This window comes from Phoca vitulina, unplaced genomic scaffold (genome assembly GCF_004348235.1).
Source record: "Phoca vitulina isolate PV1807 unplaced genomic scaffold, GSC_HSeal_1.0 scaffold38, whole genome shotgun sequence".
Lineage (NCBI taxonomy): Eukaryota > Metazoa > Chordata > Mammalia > Carnivora > Phocidae > Phoca > Phoca vitulina.
In genome coordinates, this window is record NW_022589741.1 from 6,918,225 (window position 1) to 6,937,763 (window position 19,539).

The 19,539-nt window shown below is 39.3% G+C and overlaps 1 pseudogene; it reads left to right on the forward strand.

Moving 5' to 3' along the window:
• Positions 1 to 7,088: 7,088 nt before the first annotated feature.
• Positions 7,089 to 7,586, forward strand: LOC116646810 (annotated as a pseudogene).
• The last annotated feature ends 11,953 nt before the right edge of the window (positions 7,587 to 19,539 follow it).

Genomic DNA, 19,539 nt, shown 5'->3' on the forward strand with positions numbered 1-19,539 from the left:
CAGCTCTTACACATTTGCACATATTTGTATATATTTTTTAAACTGCGCACACTCAAATGTGTATGAAACATATTATTTTTTTTTTTATAATTAAATGGAGTTTCTATTTCATGGCCCCATTCCACCTGGTGGTAAACCTTGTCAGTTAAGGATCCTTTCCCTTAGCTCTCTTTTCCTTGAGGTTAATTTGAAGTGCTGGAAGATAATACAGCATCATGGATGGTAGTGAGTCCTGGGAGGGCTGGCTTTGAAGGTTAGTCATGCTCAACTGCCTTGGGAAGCATGTGCTGAGAAAGGGCAGTCCGACATGACATGCTCGGATATCCATTCCTAGCACATCATCCTCCCAAGTGTGGGACTGGCTCAGCTCCACCAGCTCTCTGTGCTCACTAGTATTTGTACCTTCTTCACGGCCCATGGGCTTGGGAGAATTGGGGTGCTCTACTGCTTCCATGCCTGGGTGACACAGGATTTAGGTCACATGCCAATCTCCAGGTCCGTTTTCAGACCTCCGAGCACACAGGAGGTGTCCATCATCCATCCCCCGTCTGCTCGGCTCCTGAAGCTGTCCTTTGGTGAGAGACGCCCACCAGCATCTCTTTCTCTTGCCTTTTGTATAATGTGGTCCTCAGTCCCCCAGCTTGGGGAGTCTTTACTTACTTGTCCTGACTTACCATCAGTTCTGCAACACCGCTGGATATTTAGGATATTTAGGTCAACATCCTACTCTTGACATTTAGAAGATCCAGGCTCTTGCAATTCAACCCTCTTCCCAAAGCCATTATCTCTGCTGGGGTCTTCAAATGTCTACTCTGACACTCAAAGGCAGAATCATCTCTTCCCTTATGAGTTTTTCTAGGAAGGAGGTATGTGTGGCTTGCCTACTTAATCCCCAAAGTGGGGTTAGAAGGGATTGTGAGGATGGCACCAAATATATACTCAGTATATTCTCCTATCACATATGCTATTTTGAGAATATAATTATTTCATTCTGTCCTTACCTAGCATCCTCCTCCAAACACACACACACACACACACACACACACACACACACACACACACACAACCACCAAAAAGATATTCTAGGCATACTTTGTCAAGAAGGGAAAGGAAAGGAACTAATATTTATTAAATATCTGCTCCATGTTCAGGCTCTTTGTTAGCTCCTCTTATATAAATTATCTCTTTTACTTCTGCCAAGAAAGAAGAACTTGTTTTTACATTGTCCCTGGGTGCACTGTTCCTAGTTTTCCCTAGTCTACTTCCATCCCATGAAGAAATTCTAACATTTAGCAGAATGTCCCTGGGAAAAGATCTGTATCACTCACCCTTCACGCTTCCATTTCCCTTCCCCGTGTTCAAGTTTATCAATGGACTTGAGAGCAGACAGAAATTATTCCAAGAGGCCCTACCCAAGCCCTTAGCCAGATGATCTGGAAGAGACCAGGACACACCCAGCATCAGGCCAGAGGCTATCCTGAGGTCACTTTGGGTTCAGGTTAGATTCTGAAGCTACCCCAGAGACAAACTGGCATGAACATAAACCTAATTACAAAGTTAATTCAATTATTAAGACTGTCCTCTGACCCATGTGGTCTCATTCATTCAAAAAATATTTAGGTGTCCACTCCACCAAGGGCTAGATTGCAAAAGTCATCACATTTATAATACCCACCTTTCAGGAGTTCTTTGATCTTTCAAGTGATCCCAGGTATGTCTGTTTCATATAAAAAAAAAAAAACAACTTTACCTACCAATAACTGTTTTCATCTAAACATGCCCCTCCCCATCATACACAACAAGTACATAAAAAATATTTTTTTTCATTTTTCTCCCACTAAATTAACTAGTTTTCTGATTGAAACTTGGATGAATTGAGAGTGATTTTGATGTAATGTGAAAAAATCCCCTGACTCCATCTCACCCATTGTCCACTCAGGAAAGACTCAGGAATGACAAGACCCACAGCAGACACCAGAGAAGAGAAAGCAAGAGAGTCTGTCTTACTGTTTTAATTAGCACTGGTCAAAAGGGTGTTGCCTTTGCTGGAGGACATTCCATGAGACTTTCCATAGTCTCTCATTTAGATACCCCCCAATTAATTTCCCTAAGATCTTCATAAGTTAATGAATAAATAAACACTAGCATTAGTGAAAAGGAAGAACAGGACTGATGTTTATTAATGCTGCTGATGGCATTTTAATTCGGGTTTTGCAATTACAGACACTTCCTTTTATTTAAAATAAATGTCAGTCAACAGAGTTGTTGCTCTTCTTTGAGAATTTTGTGGATTCCATTAATCCTGTTTAATGATTTGTATCTTTCTTAATGGTCCAAGGGAAATAATTTAGAAACCCATACCATAATTAAAATACTCTCTTGAGTATTCACGCTGAGCAACCCTAAAAGATGTCTTCCTACTTTCTAACCATTAGAAGTTAAGCTATGTCTGTCCTCCCTATTGAATGCATGTGTTCCGTGTCATCATCACCAAAACTTTCAACATGTGTTGTGACTATAAAATAACGAGACTGACTTTCCATTTCGTCACCTATAATCACATTTTCTACATTGTCTTCATTCTCCTTAATAGCGAACATCAAATAACGTAGAACAGAGAAGCAGGGATGTGCAGAATATAAAACTTAAATTGGCCAAACTGGCAGGTTGCAGCCTGGTATGCTGAGAACATCACAGATATTCAGAAACAAAGACCCAGGTTTGATTCCTGGGTCAGCTTCTTACTCACTGCTGAGTCAAGTTGCTCATTTTGGGCTTTTTCTCCCCTTTTCTCCTTTTTTTTTTTTAACCTGTGAAATGGAAACAATAGCTATTTCACAAAATTCTTGTGGGAACAAAAGAGTTCATTAATGGTACGTGACAGTGCCTAGTGCCTTTTGAGTCAAATAAAAGGTATGCAATAAACGTTCATTTCCTTCCTTTCTACCTTCATTTCTACCTCTCTTTCCTTTAATGAGCCATGTGAAGGGTTCAAGAGATACAGCAATTTTAAAAAAAAAATTCAATCTAGAGAAAGGTATATTCTCAACAGAATAATGGAGCTCCCAGCATGTAGGTGTAGCGTAGGAATCGGATGTCTGGGGTAAATGACACAGCATTCATCCTGATGGAGAGCTGGGGTCAGGCCCAGCCACCCAGCTGATGTTTAAGAACCAGCTCCATTCCTAGGAGGTGACCTGGCAGAAAAGCTCGCAGGGTCTCAGTCTGGGAGGACACTGGGATACTAGATAGAAACCACCACTGGATAGATAAGGATCAGGGGAGGATGTCAGGAATATGTCTTAGAGCACTTGAGACGGAATGGATTTTAAGGATAAAGAGACACCCAGTTACCAGGATTCAGACACATGGAGGAGGAATTGGGACTTGGGAATGATAGAGGAACCCAACCACGAGTACCAAAATGTCCCCGTAAAGTCAGCCTGGTGGCTGGGTGACTCGGTGTTGAGTCCACCAGACAAGCAAGACTGAGCATGCAGGTGGAAACTCAATGACCCTAGCTCTGGAGCAGAACTAGAATATAGGCTAGACCTGAAAACCCATTTGTTCAGACAATAGAAGCCTTAAAAACAGATTTAAATGACTATATGTGATGCCTTCTAAGATTTTATTGTGAAAAATGACAAAAACAATGATAACAGTACTGCTCTAGGGAAGATTTATTAGTCATATACTAAAAATAATAACTAAAAAAAAATTAACTTTCCATGCAAGGAAAGAGTAAGTTCCACATTGAGATGGTAGATAAAGAAGGATTCTTGACAGAACGGGGGATTTTGGAGTGACTTGGGCAGCAGGAGGAAAGGGTATGAAATGAGTGTTATTTTCTAAATATGAAATGTAGGTTAAGAGAAAGTACAAGAAATTGTAGGAAGAAGATTAAGTAAAACAGATTTTAACTAATTTTATAAGACAGATAAAATCAGTAGGAAATGTTCTCAGAATCAAGGTAATCCAGACACCAAAAGGCACAACATCTGATAAATCCATAGTAGTACAATCAGAAAAGGATTCATATTTATTTTTTTCTAGTACTGATAGCAACCCTGCATTTTTATAGTACCTATCATCCTCAAATTCCTTATATGAACTCCTTAAAAGGCAGCATATTAGCAGAGGGGGGAAAACCATAAATAATATATTCTGCACAGACCTGGTCTCAAGAGGATTTGCTCAAGTTATATTCCAGGCTAATCTTCTGAGATATAGAGTGTTCTATTCATTCCTATAAAGATAGATTTAATAGCTATATGTATTTATGTACTAATTGGTCAGTTCAGGAAAAAACATATTCATGAAAATGGTAATCCCTTTTACAGTAGAATTGTGCACCTGTGATGAAAAATGACTTCTCTAGGGATGACTTACAGTAGCTACTTAAGAAAAGTAAGCAGTTCTTGGTTAAAAGCATGGAATTTTTGTATTTTAGCCAGGTATGTGAAATAAATTCTGTCGAAACCTGGTAGAAGACGGTCTTCCCACTGGGGCTCCTTAAATAGGTGTGTAAGCAGAATGTTTATCTGGGTCAAGAAGAAAAGCACTAAACTAGATATTTGAAAACAAAGGTTTTTAAATCCCAGCCCCATAAACACTAAAGTATGATTTTTTGTTAAGTCATTTAACCTTTCCTTTCCTCTGTTGTTTTGTTTTTTTTTTTTTCCATCTACAAAGTAACATGCCTCTCTGCTTTTCCACAAACCTTCTAAGGCAATATTTAATGTCTTAACCATCCATGCTGACTCCCAGCATATGACTTACACCTTGAATCTCTTCTTCCATGTCCTCAGAGATTATTAAGCTTTCCAGAAAATCCACCTTATATCTTACTGTTGAAAATATAAATTCCATAAAATAAGAGACAAAATTATTAACTCTTTTATACTCTTTGAAAGACATAACTAGGGCGCCTGGGTGGCTCAGTTGGTTAGGCGACTGCCTTCAGCTCAGGTCATGATCCTGGAGTCCCAGGATCGAGTCCCGCATCGGGCTCCCTGCTCGGCAGGGAGTCTGCTTCCCCCTCTGACCCTCCCCCCTCTCATGCTCTCTCTCTCTCATTCTCTCTCTCAAATAAATAAATAAAATCTTTAAAAAAAAAAAAAAAGAAACATAACTAATGACTTTGATTTTTGTTATGTAGTAATTCAAAATTTTGCAAACAGATTATGGCCAGAATAAATGCTAGAGATCTAAGATACACTAAATAAGGATTCTGACTTCAAGTATAAAGACAAAGGTCCATGGGGAAACCTATAAAATTCATGAACAGGCTTTTTTATATTGTTTTTAAAGCATGAATAGACTTGCAGCTGACTGCCAGGTAAATGCAGTAGATGGAGCACACATTTATCTGTTCCTTTCTGAAAAAGGAATTCTTTTAAAGTTTACACCCTCAAATACGTAAAGACAGATGAGATCTCAGGCATGCAAACCACATTTTGGAAGACTGGAGTCATGGAATGGATGGTAGCTGACAGCAAAACAGAGAAACTGAAACCCAAGGGCTCATAGAGGGTAATGCAAAAAGCTAAAAGACCCTGGGAGAGCAGAAATTGGCACTGGAAACAGGAAGAATGATGACAAGTCTGGAGCAGACAACACTAGATCCCCCAAACCCCTGGCCCCCCAGTTCATGTAGGCACATGAGTTCCCCTCCCCAATTCCAGAAGAAGGCAGGCTATTGACTATGGAGAGAATTCGAAAAAGGGATTATCTGGTCCACAAAGGCAGACATGGTTGAAGGTGGAGGTGAAAACCAAGATTCAGGGGGGAGTTTCATTCTCTGCTCCTCTCTCAAGATGCTGGAGCATAGGTTTGTACCCTCCAGGGGGAAAATGGGAGGATCCTCCCAACCAGCCAGGAGAAAAGGTCTGCAGATGCTGACAGGTACAGATCTTCCAGTGAAGCGGCTCAGTCCCTGCTCCTCAGCCTCAGGGAGACCCATCACTCAACATGCCCTGCTGTCCAGTTGTTTAATGTCCCACTCTGAAAGCAGACAGTCAAGGATCACTGGCCATTTGAGGAAAGGCTCAGAAAACAGTATTTTTAACAAAGGAACTTAGAGAAAGATATAAGGTAGACAGTAGGAAGAAAAAACTTAATTGAAAGTAGTATTACTCCTGGAAATTAAAAGAACACAATAACTAAAATGAAAACAGAAGAGTTAGAATATAATATTGAGGAAATCAGACAGTAAAACAACAAGAGATGGAAAATAGAGAAAATGTAAGGATCTGACAAAGAGATCACATATTGAACAATGAAAGTTGCAGAAGGAAAACAGGAAATGGAAGAGAAGAAATGATGGAATTATTAATGCAAGAAAATTTCACAGAGAGAAAAGACATAACTTTGAAGATTGAAAGAACAAGTGCAATGGAAACTAGAAACAAGGAGAGAATCCTAAAAGCTTCAAGTGACAAAAAATGGGCCGTGTAGAAAGAATTGGAATCAGAATGTCACTAAACACCATGCCAATGACCCTTGAGGCAAAAGGCAACAACCTAGAAGTTTACATTTACCTAAATAATCAAATGCAAGTAGGAAGACAACTTGGTAGATTTGCAAGTCTTCAAAATTTTACTTTTGCCTTTTTTCAGGAAGTTACTAGAGCAGTGGTTCTCAAAGTGTGATTCAGAGACACCTGGGGACTTTTAAGGCCTTATAGGGGGTCCAAACTATTTTCATTACCATACTGAGATGTCACCTGTGTTTTGCTCTTATTCTCTCACGAGCAAAGAGTAGGGTTTCCTTGAAGCTACATGGCATTTGATGTTACAGCAGACTGAATGCAGAAGTGGGTATGAGAATCCAGCTGTCTTTTATTCAACCAGACATCAAAGAGATTTGCCAAAATGTAAAACAATGACACTCGTCTCACTACTTTTTGGGTATTTGAACAGGTAATGTGTTCATTATCCTTATTTTGAATGAATGAATGCATGCATGCATGAATGAATGAATGAATGAATATTTTTAAGTTTCTCAGTTTTAACTTCTAACACACAAAAATTAATAGATGTCCATATGCAACTATAGCTTTCTCTCTGTTTGCCAAGCTGGCTCTCAAGATGGCGCTGAAAGATAAGAAGCCTAAGAATTCAACTTGAAAATTTATTTTGGACCTTAACCCATCTAGTAGAAGATGGCATTCTTGATTCTGGAAATTTTGAATAGTTTCTACGGGAGAAGGTTAAAGTCAGTGGAAAAACTGGAAATCTGGGGAATGTTGTTCACATTGAACACATCAAGAATAAAATCACAGTTGTTTCTGAGAAAGAGTTCTCTAAAACGTATTTGAAATGTCCTACCTTAAGATATACCTTAAGAAGATATACCTTAAGAAGAATAATACCTTAAGAAGAATATACCTTAAGAAGATATACCTTAAGAAGAATAATCGTGATTGGCTTTCTGTGGTTGCATCTGACAAGGAGACTTATAAACTTCATTACTTCCAGATTAGTCAAGATGAAGATGGATCTGAGTCTGAAGACTATGTGAAAACCCTTACAGGGTTTTGCTTGCTAATAAAACAAATGAAGCATGCAAAAGAAAGAAACATCTAGAAATGGACTTTTAGTTTATTGGTGAATAAAAAGTTTTGTACTGTGTAAAAAAAATAGATGCCACTCACTTAAACAAAAGCTTTTTGGGAGGGTCCTTAGTAATTTTCAAAAGTATAAGAGTCTTGAAACCTAATAGGTTGAGAACTACTGTTCTAGAGGTTGCACTCCCCCAAAGAAGGGAAGAAGAAGCCATGAGATCTAGGAACAGACATACAACAGAAAAAGACGAGCAGAGTTCTCAGCAGGACATCCACGAAATAATTTTTCACTGTTCTAGTTAAAGCAACTTCTTTAGGAAAGGTAACTGAGTTGTGTACTTTCTGAGAACTTGCATACAAGAGAACATACATTTATTTAACAACAATTTAAACAAAAAAAGAAATAAAAATAAAAACTACACCCCCCCCCCAAAAAGAAACCCACAAATATTTACTAAGTGTTGTGGTGTGCCAGGAATTTGGTTTTTCTGTTTCCTTCACACCTGGAAGTCCTTTTTTTTTTTTGCTCCTATAGTAAACCTGATTTTATTGTTCCTTTGTAGAGAATCTGTTTTTTGTTTTATTGTTAGGAGTTTGGTCTCTCTATACTGGGATATTTATAACACTTCACTAGGCTATGTCTAAGTATGGATTTCTTTTCCTACATTTTTCTTGAAACATGATACCCCAGTATCTTGACAACAGAAAGTTATAATCAAACATTACTGAATCCACACAATAGATGCACTACGTGGGATTTGTTAAACTGTAACTCTCGTGATCTTCAGCTGCCCTCTCTCCCCTCTCCTGTGGCACTGACAGGGCAAATCCTCAACCCCAGTTAAAGTCTGGGCAACATAGAGGTCTCATCTACTCTATGTCCGTAATTCAAGCTGTTTTTATTTCTGAGGAAATAGCAGCTAAGGATGTTTTTCCACAGTTCCATGGGTGTGTTAAAATGAAAACCACAGGCCCCAAATGGAGTCACTTATGTTAAGAGCCCCACAGCAGCAAAACAAGACTTAAGCCCCAACCTAAGTGCAGTTTCACCCTGCCTCCCCCATGCCAGGAATGTAACCTTTAGCAAGTCAACCTGGAATTTCCTGATCAGCACTAGAAAATTTCCTGATAGACTCCTTCCAGTCCCCTTAGAAGGGTGACCTTGTCTAGCACAATGCATCCTTTGCTGATAATTTCCCTTTTTCGCACTCCCTCTCTACCTTTAAAAACCTTTCCTTTTCTGCAACTCAGTGGAGCTCCTTTCTATTTGCTAGGTGGGATTCTGCCCAATTCATGAATTGTTTAACAAAGCCAATTAGATCTTCAAAGGTACTCAGTTGAATTTTTGTTATTTAACAGGCTAATGGGGAAGATATCATAAATTGGAATTTAGCTTTTTGTCAATTATATATCCATTCAAGAGCCCATCAGTATAAACCAAGAAACCCTCGGTACAGCCATGTGAGTAGGGGTTCCAGCACTGAGCTGGGTATAGATTGTATCTCTGCCACTCACGGTGTGACATGTGACAAACTATCTCACTACCCCAGCCTTAATTTACGTATCTATAAATGGAGATAATATTATTATTGACTTCAGGGAATTGTTGAAAGCAGGGCAGTCCTAGGGTGAAATGAGTGAGTCTTCTAGAAAGCAAAATTTAAGGAGGTCACATAGGAATTAACTCTTGTGGGTCACACACCTAAATGCAAGAACTAAAGCTATAAAATTCTTAGAAGAAAACATAAGAGTGCATCTTCATGACCTTGGGTGAGGCAAGGCCTTCTTCGATAGAAGACCAAAAGCACAAGCAACACAAGAAAAAATAAACTGGATTGAATTAAAATTTAAAAATTTTGTGCTTCGAAGGGCACTATAAAAAAATAAAAAGATACCTACAGAATGGGAGAAAATATTTGCAAATCATGTCTGATAGGACCTGTGTCCAGAATATGCAAAGACCTCTTACAACTCAATAATAAGACAAACCAATTAAAAGAAATGGGAGGGAAAAAGATAAGTATGTGAGCTGATGGATGTGTTCATTAACTAGATGAGGTGAATCCTTGCACAATACGTACACATTACACACATATGTACATTGTGCACATATGTACAACAATGACTTACAGTTTAAATCTTACAACTTTGTCAGTTATACCTCAAGAAAGCTGAATACTTTTAAAAAATGGGCAAAAGATCTAAGTAGACATTTCTTCAAAGAAGATAGACAAATGGCCAATAATCACTTAAGAAATGCTCAACCTCATGTGCGTTAGGGAAATGCAAGTCAAAACCACAATGAGATATCACTTCACACCTACCCGGGTGACTATAACAAAAACAGATGAAGACTAACAGTGTGGTGAGGATACATAGAATTTGGAAAATTGCTGGCGGGAAAGTAAAATGGTGCAGCCTCTTTGGAAAATAGTCCAGCGGTTTCTCAAAATGTTAAATACAGAGTTACAATTTCACCCAGCAATTCCAGCCCCAGGTATATACCCAAGAGAAATGAAAACAAACGTCCACACAGGTGTTCATAATAGCATGATTCATTATAGTAAAAAAAAAAAAAATGGAAACAATCCAAATATCCATGACTGATAAATGGATAAACAAAATGTGGTCTTCCATACAATGGAATGTCACTTGGTTATAAAAAGAATGAAGTAGTGATAGATGTTACATAGATGAACCTGGAAAACGCTATGGTGAGTGAAAGACACCAGTCACAGAAGACCCCAGATTGTGTGATTCTGTTTATATAAAATGTCTGGAATAGGCAAATCTATAGAGACAGAAGGTAGATTAGTGGTGGCCCAGAGCTTGGGAGTTTGGGGGGAAATGAGGAGTGGCTGATAACGGGCATGGGTTTTTGGAGGGGTCATGAGAACGTTCTAAAGTTGGTTGTGATGGTTGCACAACCCTGTGAATATACTAACAGCCCCTGAACTATGCACTTGAAATAGGTGAATTGTATAGTGTGTGAATTTTGTCTCAAGAAAGCTGTTTAATAGTGGAAGAAGGCACTCATTCTCAGGGCCACGTGAGTTTAGGGTCAACAGAGGGCACTTATCAACCCTGAGAGTGAGAACCTTCTTAAGTTTTGTGCGCCACATGCCTGCTAGTCTCTCCCAAGTCTTGGCCTTGAATGTGTGAACTAATGAGACAATGCATGAAAGGTACTTAACACTAACACATAACACATGTTTGGGGTTTGCTGTCATAGAGGAAGAAAAATAATATTACCTCTAGCCTTCTGAGTCCTTGGCTGAGACCCCTGTAATGAAAGAATAACAAGAGAAAAACATGCAGTTTATTAACGTGTGTACCTTGTGTATCCTCTAAACCACTAGCTTAAATACCATCTTCAGGTGAAGACAGGAGAAGGAAGGGTGTGGTGAGGCCAGTTAGGGGAAGTTACAAGGAAAAGCACAGTAACCAAGGGTGAGGTTTGTTATCCGGAGTCAAGCTGGTACCTTTTCCACTGATAAGATTCTCTTGTGATTTAGAGTCACCGTCTCTTCCCGGTACAGGGAGGGAGACACGCTTACAAATGGAGATTTGATTTATGAATGTAAATTTCCCTTACAAAAGGGAGCGTTTTCTCATGCCCGCTGTTTCTCAAAACAATCCTTATGCCAAAGAGGCCATATTTTGGGGTGACATCTTCTGCTTTTCTTCACTGTTATGATTATTAAGAATCAGGAACTTGCCAGGCTCTGGGCATATAAAGATAACCATAATAGCTAAAATATGCTGAGTACACAGGGCCTAACCTTATGCCAAATCGTTTCTGTGAAGTCGAGGTAATAGGCCTAGTTTACACACTAGGAGATGGCTCAGCTTGTAGAAAGGGACAGGCAGCCTGGCTCCATCCAGAATCAGTGTTCTAACCTTCATCATCCCGAAGACTGTCAGGAGGAACAAGATATTTTTCGTTTCAATTAATAATCCAACATGAGCCATAAATACGTGCATCAAGGCCATACCAGCCTAACATGGTGAGTATGAAAAATCCCTCGGTGCACAGAGAAAACTAATTCCATCCGGGGATTTGGGCAAGACCTCAGAAAGGGTCACGGCCCCACCACCACCAACACCCCCGGGGTTGAAAATGAGAAGGAGCTCGCTGGCTGGAGGGGAAGGAGAGCATTCCAGGCGCAGTGAAAATGGCCCAAGGCAGAGCCCCTGGCGGGCTCAGGAGCCGCAGGGCTGTGCTGGGGGGCAGACGCCGATGCCCAGGCTCAGGCTGGGTGCAGGGGCTGTCAAGGGCTTTCCGCGCCACGCAGGAGTCTGAGATTGGTCCAGAAGGCACCCAGCAGAAGCCCTTAAGCAAGAGGGCAACATAATCAGACAGGAGGCTGGAGAGCTTTCGAAAAGAAATTGGAAGAAAAGAAAATTCGAGTTATGTGACAATAAAGAGACAACGGGATATTCTTCAAACCAACGCTTAAGTTCCTCAAGTTTCTTGTTCAGGATTGTTCCTCAACTAATACCCATAGGAATTTAGTGCCTCTGAAGTTCCTTCATAGAAGACCCTGGAAGAAGGTCAGTTTTCCCTTCATATATTCATGGCAACGGCTTCCGTGGTTTTCTTATATATAATTAACATAATATTGCATAGGGGGTTGTTTTTTATTTAAACCTGTAATGGAAACTCAACAAAACAAAAAGCTCATCTCTTCCTGCGCCCTTTTGTTAAGGGGTCTCTTTCGACCCCTCTCCCTTACCCCAGATGTTGGTTTCAAGTATCACAGTTATTAAATAAAATGAGTTGGATGTCAGCGACACTCTGGTATTTTATTTATCTTCAACCTTGCAGGTGAAAGACAGTGTTAGAGTGAGCGAGCCTCTGGGAGAGTGCCTTGGGGTGGGACCCTTGTTTATCTGTTGAGAATTTCTGGCCCACACACTTGGCTGCAGATCAGCCAGGAAATAAATAACTCTGTCAAAACCACTCGCAAACAACAGCTCCCTCCCCAGGATGTGAAACACCATCTCCTAATAGCATCTGACCTTCTGCCACCGTTTCCTACGTTGTCAACAACAGATTCTTCTGGCTCGGACGCCGCCCCCTCACCCTGGCCCGCTGGTGAGAGGTTAAGCACAGAACTGGGATTTTGCATCAAGCGTTAAAGGAAATTTGTGGTCTTTGTTCTGCTGCTACAGCTTGGTATTGCCCAAGCCGATGTTCTTTCCTTGATCTCATTGTTAAGCCCTCAAGTTCTTTCCTTGTAACTTGTACCACAGTTTCTTCTCACCGTCTGCCTGAGCCACGGAAGGGAGCTATGCAAGACCGTGACTCATTTCACCCTTAGGCATGATAGCTCTTGGGTTTTTTTGTTTTGTTATCACTTAAGGATTGAAAATGTTCTTTGGAGCAAGAAATGGGATGCATGTTTTGGATTCATAGATGAGTGGGTTGCAAGAATACCTGGAGTTTCCTCTCTGGTATCCCCTCTGTGACAAGTTTGCCTAGAGGCCAGTGGTCCAGTCTCTGCTGCACCATTTCTAACGATGTCACTGCTTAGGTGGCCTGCTGCAGTTTTGGATGGATCTAACTGTTACAAACATCTATCTCACGCTATTTGTGTAGTTAAGTTTATCCTTCCACAGACTGTACTTAAAGTATCAAAATCTTTATGTTATCTACCTAAGTCTTCCCTTTCTTCCAGACTAAATTAAGGTCTTGGTTGAATCCATATGCTTTGTAGGATTACTGTTATCTTTAAAGTATTGAGGCTTCACTTCTTGGTAGAGTATCAGATTTCCTAACTTAAAAAGAAACGGAGATAACAATGATGATACTTTCCATACTGTGCTGTGAGGGCCAAGCAAAATAATAAAAATGAAATCACTGTAAAGAAAATACAGCCTTTTACAAATGTCCTATGTAGAGGATTGGTATTAGAAATACAAACACCTGGGATCCCAGTACAGACACCCTATGACTTAGAGCAAAGGACTGACCAGATAATGACCCACAAGAAGCTGAACTTAATAATCCAGTCTTTAACATTGGGAAAGAAGCCAAACTGTCCCATGCTCTCGGTCACTTCAATTCATGCAAGAGATATTTTACTGAGCCCCTACTCTGTGCCAGGTACCGTTGTAGAATTAAAAACGGAGAAATGCACAAAGCAGACAAAAGCACTGCCCTCTCTCAAGAAATGTATATCTTGATGTGAAAGCCTGGCAATATATAAATTAGCACATCTGATACTGATGAATACAGGAGGGGAAAAAAATGAAGCAGGGTAGGAGTGTTCGTGGGTAAGGAGAGAGATGTTATTTTGTATAAGTTGTATAGGTAAGGCCTCATTCACAAGGTGACATTCAAGGTGAAACAAGAAGGAAATGAAGGAGTTGTCATGTGACTAGCTGGGGACGCATGCTCAGGAAGAGGAGAGGGCATGTGCAAAGGTCCTGATACAGGAGGAAAGGACACCAGCCAATGTGGCTGAAGCACAGTGAACTAGAGGGAGAGTAGCAGGAGCTCTAGGGCCATTGTAAGGACTCTGGATTTTGTTCTAAGTGAATTGGAAGTCATTGGAGGACTTGAGCAGGGGATAGTTTGTAAGAGAACCACGATCCTACTCAATGATGCATAGACAACTGGGAAACCAGTTACAAATTTTCCAGTAAATTATACAAGAGATAATTATGGTGAATTGGACCAGGGTGGTACCCATGTATGTGGCTAGACATGGTGCGACTTTGCTTATATTTTGCTTTTGTGTTTTGTTTTCTCTTGTTGTGGGGAAAAAAAATCCAAAATTTGTCCTCCAGCAGACAGCATGAGCAGGTAGAACTGGAGGGGTTTCTTAGTTTCGCATACATTCACAAGGCCTCTGGTGATTTCCATGTATTGTCAATGTAGAGCCGTCAGGATTTGCTGCTGGGTTATATATGAAATATAACAGAAAGCAAGGAGTCGTGGACGCTCCCAAGTTTTGGGCCTGAGCAACAGATCAGCTGGAAATTATAGAGCATTCGGAAGCATGGAGAGGAGAGGAAGAACAGGTTGAAAAGACAAGCCATGGTTAAATTGTAAGGTTCCCTGTACCTCATGCTAAGGATCTTGGACTTTAGCCTGTTGGCAGTGGGCTTTAGGCATAGGAAGTGATATGACAAGCTTTGTGTTTTCTAACAACAGCTTCAGAGGCAGATGCAGAAGAGAATAAAACGGGATAAGACTAAAAGATGAGAGCTAATGTAGAACGATATTGACATAGTTCAGGTGAGACATAATGAGAGCCAGAACAGGGGCTGGGTGGCAGGCTGACCTCACCATCTGCTGGCCTAAAAGTGAGGTTACTATAGACTTACTGAGGAAAGGAGATAAAAAACCTTAAAAAAAAAACGAAACTATTTTCACCAAGTGATGGTGAGCAGACTCCAGTAGGTTCTGATTTATCACCTGATCGATGCATCTCTCCCCTGGACAGTTCTAGAGATACACTGATGAGTTCACACTCTTCCAATTCAACCAGCATTTCTCCAGGAAGTGTTCATTGAGTGCCTACCACTAGTTAGGTACTAGGCCAATACTGTGCCTAGAACTATGGCTTTAAAAAATGTAACTGAGACTGGAAATCAAAAATAACTTGAGTTTTAGTCGTTGTTGTGTTTCTGGCTCACTTCACTCACTTCACTCACTTCACTGTTTTTGACCCTGGCATACTCATCTCAAAAGGAGTTGAGCCCTCCCTCCCAAGCACCTGAATTATCCAACATCCAACTGTGCAGAATAAAAAATTTCATTGAAATATTTATTGGTTGCCATTCATATGCATTATTATTCTCACATCTAGGCTCCTATTCAGTGAGCATTTTCAGGCATATGGTGTATGTCAAGATTGAACACATTTTGCTTTGAACCTTTTGTTTAAGGGTGATGAGGTGGTAAATTGCTTTCATGTTGCAACTCAGAGTTATTTTTTCTCTTGCCTTTTGCTGAACAAGGAAAATATAAACTAATCATGCAGATAACCCTTAACATTTTGTCAGTAGTCTTGTATTAACAGATAAAGTCAATGATGAGTACTTTTAAGCAGCAAGAATTCTTGGTGTGTTTACAGTTTATGTGAACTGACTGACAACCTTACCTCATCTTTCCTGCTAACGTCTAAGCAAAAGAGCTCCTTTATTACTTTTTTTAATTGGATGTTGAACTGTTGTTGTTTTTTAAAATATGATTTATTTTTAGAGCAGTTTTAGGTTCAGAGCAAAATCAAGTGGAAGCCGCAGAAATGACCTCTCTAGCACCTACCCCCGTATGCACACAGCCTCCTTCACTATCAGCATCCCGCATCAGGGCGGTACATTTGTTACCATCCATAAACCTACACTGACACATCATTATCACCCAAAGTCAGCAGTTTATACTAGGGTTCACTCTCAGTGTTATACACTCTATGGTTTTAACAGATGTATAATGACATTTATCCACCATTGTAATATCAAATAAGATAGTTTCACTACCAAAACCATCCCTCCCTCTCCCTAACCTCTGGCAACTACTGATCCTTTCATTGTCTCCATAGTTTTGCCTTTTCCAGAATGCCATATAGTTGAAATCACATAGTATGTAGCCTTTTCAGACTCACTTCTTTCACATAGTAATATGCATTTAAGGTTCCTCCATATCTTTTCATGAATTGATAGCTCATTTCCTTTTGGCTCTGAATAATATTCCATTGTCTCGATGGACCACAGTTCATTAACCCATTCACCTATTGAAGGACATCTTGGTTGCTTTCAAGTTTTGGCAATTATGAATAAAACTGCCATAAACATCTGTATGGAGGTTTTTGTGAGGACATAAGTTTTCAAACCCTTTGGATAAATACCAAAGAATGTACTTGCTGGATCATTTGACAAAAGTATGTTAAGTTTTGTAAGAAACGGACAAACTGTCTTCCAAATTGCCTCTATCATTTTGCATCCCCACTGACAATGAATGAGAAGTTGACTAACAATAAATGAGAAGTCTTATTGCTCCACATCCTCACTTCATTTTGTGTTGTTAGTGTTTTGAATTTTGGCCATTCTACTAGAGGTATACTGATACCTCGTTTTTCTTTTTTTTTATTTTAATTCCAGTATAATTTGCATACAGTGTTATATTAGTTTACAGTGTACAATATAGGGATTCAATATTTCCATACGTTACTCAGTGCTCATCACGATAAGTGTACTCTTTAATCCCCATCACCTATTTCACCCATCCCCCCTCCACCTACCTCCCTCTGGTAGCCATCGGTTTGTTCTCTTTGGTTAAGAGTCTGTTTTTCATATCTTTTTTCTTTGTTTTGTTTCTTAAATTCCACATATGAGTGAAATCATATGGTGTTTGTCTTTCTCTGACTGACTTATTTCACTTAGCATTACACCTTCTAGATCTATCCATGTTGTTGCAAATGAGAAGATTTCATTCTTTTTTATGGCTGAGTAATATTCCTCTGTGTGTGTGTGTGTGTGTGTGTGTGTGTGTGTGTGTGTGTGTGTGTGCCGCATCTTCTTTATCCATCTATCAGTGGACACTTGGGTGTTTCCATAATTTGACTATTGTAAATAATGCTGCAATAAACACCGGGATGTATGTTTCTTTTTGAATTAGTATTTTCATATTCTTTGGGTAAATACCCTGTAGTGGAATTGCTGGATCATATCATTTTTTTTTAAGATTTTATTTATTCATTTCAGAGAGAGAGAGACAGAGAGAGCACAAGCAGGGGGAGAGGCAGAGGGAGAGGGAGAGGCAGACTCCCAGCTGAGTTGGGAGCCCGACATGGGGCTCGATTCCAGGACCTGGAGATCATGACATGAGCTGAAGGCAGACGCTTAACCATCTGAGCCACCCAGGCGCCCCTCATACCATTTTTTTAAATTTTTTGAGAAACCCGCATATTGTCTTCCACAGTGGCTAGACCAGTTTGCCTTCCCATCAACAGTGCAAGAGGATTCCTTTTTCTCCACATCCTCACCAACACTTGTTGTTTCTTATATTTTTTATTTTAGCCTTTCTGACAAGTGTGAGGTGATATCTCATTGTGGTTTTCATTTGCATTTCCTTGATGATTTTTAGTGATGTTGAGCATCTCTTCATATGTCTGTTAGACATTGGATATCTTCTTTGAAGAAATGTCTGTTCATATCTTCTGCCTATTTTTAATTGAATTATTTGGTTTTTTGGTGTTGAGTTGTATAAGTTCTTTATGTATTTTAGATACTAACCCTTCATCAAATATGTCATTTGCAAGTATCTTCTCCCATTCAGTAGGTTGTCTTTTAATTTCTTTGATTGCTTTCTTTACTGTGCCTAAGCTGTTTATTTTGATGTAGTCCCAATAGTTCATTTTTGCTTTTGTTTCCCTTGCCTCAGGAGACATATCTAGAAAAATGCTGCTATGGTGGCCAGTGTCAGAGACATTACTGCCTGTTCTCTCTTCTAGGATTTTCATGGTTTCAGCTCTCATATTTAGGTCTTTAATCCATTTTGAGATTGTATTTTTGTGTATAGTGTAAGAAAGTGGTCCAGTATCAATCTTTTGCATGTAGCTGACCAGTTTTCCCAACACCATTTGTTGAAAAGACTATCTTTTTTGTGTTGCATATTCTTGCCTCCTTTGTCATATATTAATTGACCAAATAATCATGTGTTCTGGGCTCTCTAGTCTGTTCTTTTGACCTCAGTTTTTATTTTTGTGTCAATTGATACAGCTTTGTAGTATATCTTGAATTCTGGGATTCTGATACCTACAGTTTTGTTATTCTTTTTTAAGATTTCTTTGGCTATTTGGAGTCTTTTTTGGTTCCATACAGATTTTAGGATTCTTTGTTCTAGTTCTGTGAAAAATGCTGTTGGTATAGGGATTGTATTGAATCTGTAGATTGCTTTGTGTAGTATGGCCATTTTAACACTATTTGTTCTCTGAATCCATGGACATAGAATACCTTTCCATTTCTTTGTGTCATGTTAAATTTCTTTCATCAGTGTTTTATAGTTTTCAGAATACAGGTCTTTCACCTCCTTAGTTAAATTTACACATTGGTATTTCATTATTTTTCATGCAATTGTAAATGGGACTGTTTTGTTAATTTCTATTTCTGCTGATTCATTTTTAGTGTATAGAAATGCAACAGATTTCGGTATATTGATTTTGTACCCTGTGACCTTACTGAATTTATTTATCAGTTCTAGTAGTTTTTTGATGGAGTCTTCAGGGTTTTCTATATTTGCATCATATCATCTGCAAATAGTGAAAGTTTTACTTCTTCCTTACCAATTCAGATGCCTTCTATTTCTTTTTCTTGTGCGATTTTTGTGGCTAGGACTTCCAGTACTAGGTTGAATAAAAGTAGCAAGAGTAGACATCCTTGTCTTGTTCCTGATGTCAGAGGAAAAGCTCTTGGTTTTTCACCACTGAGTAAATGTTATCTGTGAGTTTCTTGTATATGGCCTTTATTATGTTGAGGTATGTTCCCTCCAAATCTACTTTATTGAGGATTTTTATCAGGAATAGGTGTTGTACTTTGTTGAATGCTTGTTCTGCATCTACTGAAATGATTGTATGGTTTTTATCTTTTCTTTTGTTGATGTGATGTATCACATTGATTGATATGTAAATATTGAACCATTCTTGCATTCCTGGAATAAATCCCACTTGACTGTGGTGAATGATTTTTTTTAGTGTGTTGTTGGATTTGGTTTGTTAATGTTTTGTTGAGGATTTTTGCATCTATGTTCATCAGAGATATTGGCCTATAGTTTTCTTTTGTGTGTGTGTGTGGTGTCTTTCTCTGGTTTTGATATCAGGGATGCTGGCCTTTTGGATGAATTTGGAACATTTCCTTTCTCTTATATTTTTTGGAACAGTTTGAGAAGAATAGGTATTAACTTTTCTTTAAATGTTTGGTAGAATTCACCTGTGAAGCCATCTGGTCCTGGACTGTTGTTTGTTGGG